Below are 6,316 nucleotides of genomic sequence, written 5' to 3'. Positions count from 1 at the left end.
AAAACGAGACTGTAGCCCGCCAGACGGCCTGACAACCTGATGTCTGGGGCGCCATTTCATTTCATAGCAGGATTCCTGTGGTGGCCATCAGAGGCACCATTATAGTGCACGGAGAGCGTTTCTATTGCTTGTCTTCGTGCCTGCCGGACTCTGCCTCGGTCAGCAAGGTCGCCGGATCTCTTCCAAACTGATAACAAAATGTAAAAATTTATGTGAAATCTAATGGGACTTCACTGTGAGGTCATCAATCCCTGAGCTTACACACTACTTAACCCAAATTATCCTAAGGACAAACACACACACGTATGCCCGAGGGAGGACTCGAACCTTCGCTGGGACCAGCCGCACAGTCCATGACTGCAGTGCAAACTGATAACGTTTGGAGCCCACCAACCAGCTCGGAATTGTGACAATCTAACGCGCCAGTTGGACAGAATATGACACGACGTCTCTCAAAAGGACATCCAACAACTCTGCCAATGAATGCCAAGCCTAATAACTGCTTGCATTAGGGCAAGAGGTGGACCAATGCGTTATTGACTTGCCTTGAGTAAATCACCCAATTTTTCAGAAACTGTAATCATTTGTTTGGCAACGGCCTTCCTGCAGCGGATACAGCGGTTCCCGTCAGATCACCGAAGTTAAGCGCTGTCGGGCGTGGCCAGCACTTTGATGGGTGACCATCTGGACCACCATGCGCTGTTGCCGGCCGCGGTGGTCTCGCGGTTCTAGGCGCGCAGTCCGGAACCGTGCGACTGCTACGGTCGCAGGTTCGAATCCTGCCTCGGGCATGGATGTGTGTGATGTCCTTAGGTTAGTTAGGTTTAAGTAGTTCTAAGTTCTAGGGGACTGATGACCACAGCAGTTGAGTCCCATAGTGCTCAGAGCCATTTGAACCATTTGAACCATGCGCTGTTGCTATTTTTCGGGGTGCACTCAGACTTGTGATGCCGATTGAGGAGCTACTAGATAGAGTAGTAGCGGTTCCGGAAAAAAAGAAAGCCATCGTAACGACCGGGAGAGCGGTGTGCTGACTACACGCTCCTATCCGCATCCTTATCTGAGGATGACACGGCGGTCGGATGGTCCCGATGGGCCACTTGTGGCCAGAAGACGGAGTTCTTTTTTACTCCTTTGTTTGTCTGTACATGTACGCACATCTACCGATTTCCTTCTTGGTGCGTTTTTTTTTTTTTTTTTTTTTTTTAGAATGTTTTCAATGTTTCAGTTAACCCCAGTGTTGGTAACAGGAGTCTACCGTTATTTCGTCGATTTTGATTTGTTTCGCGATTATTTCTGCCTGTTGCCTTTGTGTTCTGCTCATAATTCGTGGATATTATGAGTTGTATCTGTAGTGTGTACTCAGCAAAAAAGCAAGTTCAGTTCTCCGTCTTAATTGAAGCCGTCTGGGCACTTTGCTTCGAATTATATTTCTACGCCTTTGTATAGATTTTAAAAAAAGGCAAGCTGTGTACACTGCCGAGGATTTCTGTTTTTTTTTTTTTTGTTTGTTTTACAGATGTTCTTTTTTACTGGTTTGGAGCCTGATTTATGATTTAGAAGTATTATTTGGGCTAGCTTGCGGGCGCAGAATGTTAACTATATTACCGTTAATTGAAACTAGTTGATCGTTGTTTCTTAAATTTATCTGCACATCTGTCATGGTTGCTCATTTGTCTTATAGTGTTCTTTAACTGTCGCTCATTACCTGCTTTGAGTTGATAACTATACGTGTACTTATTGTAGTATATTGGTGTGTAACTTCTGCTAATGGAAATGTTTTCCTCTTTGTTTTAGTTAATACTGTCTTGATAGACACAACCACCGGAGTGAAATGAAGCTTGAAAGTTTACTAGCTTCAGCTAAATTGTTCAGTTTCTAATTCTAAAAGTGTGCTGTTCATTTGTTTTCATTTATTGAAGTTTCTCAGTCTTACTGAAGACATGCTAAAGAAATACACACATATCTGCAGTACCATTTTCAAATAAATAAATAGCCATTTCTGGTTCAAAGGTTTTTTTTTTTTTTTTGGAACCCAGCATCTTACCACTCCTGTCTCCTCTCTAGCTACAGCATTTCAATCCAGTTTCAGCGATGCTTCGTCCATTTGAAATGTGAAGCTTTATGTGCCGTTGTGAGCAAAGACCTTTGATGAGATTCCTGAGTCCTATTAGTTACGACATTTCGCTTCCTCACACAGTGGGTTGTGAGCGCAGGCTTCCACAAGGGGTGGGGAGGGGGTGGAAGGGACAGCGCCCCCTCCTGAAATCTGCAATACAGGCTTATTGTTCATTAGAGAATTTTCAGCTGTTTTCAGAAGTGACTGGTAGAAATTCTACTAAATAGCAGACTTAGAACTGCCGAATGCAAAGGAAAACATTGCGGCTATAGCAAGTGCTACATAACTTGGGTTTAGTTGTCAGGTCGTTTACGGGAAATTACCTCATTTTCTTGTCGCTGTGGCCATTGCGGCAACGTTACTCTTATAACAATGTTGCCGAAATAGAGCCTCCAACTTCTGTATGTCACTTCCTCACAAAGCCCTTATCAAGCTATAAAAAAAATGGCTCTGAGCACTATGGGACTCAATTTCTGAGGTCATCAGTCCCCTAGAACTTAGAACTACTTAAACCTAACTAACCTAAGGGCATCACACACATCCATGCCCGAGGCAGGATTCGAACCTGCGACCGTAGAGGTCGCGCGATTCCAGACTGTAGCGCCTAGAACCGCTCGGTCACTCCGGCCGGCTATCAAGCTATAGAAAGAGACAGTTCGCATACACAGTATTAACATAGCCGGAGCTCACTTGCCCAACAACCATTTCCCATAAGGATACTCTCTTACCCAACTGACCATCGTTAATTTTATCGTATTATTTGTCGAGGACGAACAAGGCTTATCAAGGCTTGCTGAGAATGCATTCAGTTTTACTCGACAGATGGAGTGTAGTAGACGCTAAGGATTGTTTGGACTGCATCTATCGACCATTACACCATTCGAAAGGAAGAACAACGGTTTTCTCCAATAGAAGAGATGAATGATGAAATTTCCAGATCGAAGATACGTGCTCTCCAGGAGTTGGTACCTACTCAAACTACAAGGGGCCCAAGACAGCGCAACGTCAAGTCATAGAATAACGAATAAAGTCTAGCTACCATCGGTGCACGACAACGTGTCTAACTGGATACATAAGGACCATCTTGGATCAGTTCTTGGATGATAAAAGTAGCTGTTGCCTGTTTTTTTAAAGTTTCCTGTAGTCATCTCGTCGAATGCTCTCGCTGAGTTACTCTTTACCCAAATAAATGTAGCTTTCAGAAAACATGTTTTTCAACTTGATGTCCATAGGTAAAATTGTTTCTCCCTTTAGGCGTTCTATAAAGTGCGTCGAGTTCTTCACATAAGAGTCCGTCTTGCCAACTAGACGTCTTAGTTTGCAGGCTAGGTACTTTGCCAAATTGTAATTAGGCGAATTGGTCCCATTCACTACTGGTCTAGACGTCGAAGTGTACAGGAGAACGGAGGGCACACTGGGGCACAGAGTATATCGCAAGCCTACACATACAGACAGGTATCTGCACGCCCAATCCTACCACAACCCAGCGCAGAAGAACTCTGTCATCCGTTCTTTGGCAATCCGTGTGCAGCGCCTAAGTGATGCTCAAAACATCACACCTGAGCTTAAAAGATTACGCACAACGTTTCTAGCCAGTGGCTACAGCCATAAGTCGATAAACACAGCCTTGTCGACGAACACAAGCAAGAAAGATAAGCAAGAAATAGACAAACTGCAGCCAACAGTACGCTTACCTTATATGAAAAACGTTGCTGACCGTATAGGCAAACACCTTCGCCGCGCTGGGTTGCAGCCTGTCTTCTATAGTGGTCGTAGGATCCAGGACGTGCTAGGCTCTACTAAGGACAAGGTGGCTGCATTACGCACTGCAGGCGTTTACAAGGTGGAATGCGAATGTGGAGAGGCATACTTCGACCAGACTGGTAGGCCAACAGCAACGCGCATTCGTGAACACGAGCGTTATATTCGTCTAGGGCAACACAACAAATCCGCAGTGGCAGAACACCAGCAAGAGTGCGGGAAAGAAATAAAATTCAGCGAAGCCTGTGTGTTGGCCAAGCAGCCAATTATGACGAAACGCAAAATCAGAGAGGCCACCGAAATACTTAAACGCCCTAACAACATGAACAGGGAGGATGGACTCAGGCTGGCCACATCTTGGCTGCCAACAGAGCCCAACAGACCGCACTGTCAACACGAGGCACGAGCACTACCGGCGAGGAAAATAATAAACTTGCTTAAAAGCAAAAACTCACATGGAATTGATGGCATTTCCAGCAAAATACTAAAAGCTTGTTCTTGTTCTCAACAGATAAGTAAGATTCTCAGCCACCTGTGTAATAGCTCTCTGGAACAGGGCATTTTCCCTGATAGACTGAAATATGCTATTGTTATACCTTTGCATAAAAAGGGGGATAGATCTGATGTCAACAATTACCGTCCAATCTCCCTTCTAACAGCTTTATCCAAAATTTTTGAGAAAGTAATGTATTCAAGAGTAGCTTCACATATCTCTAAAAATGAAGTACTAACAAAATGTCAGTTTGGTTTCCAGAAAGGTTTTTCAACAGAAAATGCCATATATACTTTCACCAGTCAAATTTTGAATGATATGAATAACCGAACACCACCCATTGGGATTTTTTATGATCTCTCAAAGGCTTTTGATTGTGTAAATCATGAAATTCTGCTAGACAAGCTCAAGTATTGTGGCATGAGTGGGACAGTGCACAAATGGTTTAATTCGTACCTAACTGGAAGAGTGCAGAAAGTTGAAATAAGTAGTTCTCGTAACATGCAAAGATCAGCACATTTCTCAAACTGGGGGACTATCAAGAATGGGGTTCCACAAGGGTCAGTCTTGGGTCCTTTGTTGTTCTTATTATATATTAATGACTTGACATTCTATATTCATGAAGAGGCAAAGTTAGTTCTCTTTGTTGATGATACAAGTATAGTAATCACACCTGACAAACAAGAATTAACTGATGAAATTGTCAATACTGTCTTTCAGAAAATTACTAAGTGGTTCCTTGTAAATGGACTCTCACTGAATTTTGATAAGACACAGTACATACAGTTCCGTACAGTGAATGGTATGACGCCATTAATAAATATAGACCTTAATCAGAAGCATATAGCTAAGGTAGAATATTCCAAATTTTTAGGTGTGTCCATTGATGAGAGATTAAATTGGAAGAAACACATGATGATCTGCTGAAACGTTTGAGTTCAGCTACTTATGCAATAAGGGTCATTGCAAATTTTGGTGATAAACATCTTAGTAAATTAGCTTACTACGCCTATTTTCACTCATTGCTTTCATATGGCATCATATTTTGGGGTAATTCATCACTGAGGAATAAAGTATTTATTGCACAAAAGCGTGTAATCAGAATAATAGCTGGAGTCCACCCAAGATCATCCTGCAGACATTTATTTAAGGATCTAGGGATATTCACAGTAGCTTCTCAGTATATATACTCTCTTATGAAATTTGTTATTAACAACGAAACCCAATTCAAAAGTAATAGCAGTGTGCATAACTACAATACTAGGAGAAATGATGATCTTCACTATTCATGATTAAATCTAACTTTGGCACAGAAAGGGGTGAATTATACTGGCACTAAAGTCTTTGGTCACTTACCAAATAGTATCAAAAGTCTGACAGATAACCAACAAGTATTTAAGAAGAAAGTAAAAGAATTTCTGAATGACAACTCCTTCTACTCCATAGAGGAATTTTTAGATATAAATTAAGAAAAAAACAGAAAAAATATTTTAAAAAAATAAATAAAAAAATAAAGAAAAACAAAAAACACAAAAAATAAAGTTGTTATATTAACTTAAGTATGTTGTTAAATTAACCTAATTATGTCATGTATTGGAAAATTCGACTCGTTCCACATCATTACGAAATATCGTATTCATGATCCATGGAACTAGTATTAATCTAATCTAATCTAATCTAATCTGACTGTCGCCGCGCGGCCGACGTCCAGCAGTGACCATTCGACGGTGACCACCAATGATGGTACATAACACAAGAGCCAATACACAACAGAGGTCACGTTCTCCCTCCACCACAATAACCTACTAAAATAAAGTTCCCTCTTCTTCTTCCTTAAGTGTCCAGTGAAACTAAATACCTTTTTAAAACTCTAACGTAATGGCATGCGCAATGAACACTAAACAATAAAATATAAAGGACACTGCATAGCTAGAACGCACCAT

The 6,316-nt window shown here is 41.7% G+C and overlaps 1 pseudogene; it reads left to right on the top strand.

Annotated features, from left to right (window-relative positions):
- The first annotated feature begins 590 nt into the window (after positions 1–590).
- Positions 591–708, top strand: LOC124614239 (annotated as a pseudogene).
- Positions 709–6,316: the final 5,608 nt, after the last annotated feature.

The sequence above is a fragment of the Schistocerca americana genome, chromosome 4 (assembly GCF_021461395.2).
Source record: "Schistocerca americana isolate TAMUIC-IGC-003095 chromosome 4, iqSchAmer2.1, whole genome shotgun sequence".
NCBI classification, from domain to species: Eukaryota; Metazoa; Arthropoda; class Insecta; order Orthoptera; family Acrididae; genus Schistocerca; species Schistocerca americana.
This window is presented reverse-complemented; position numbering and strand designations above follow the sequence as displayed.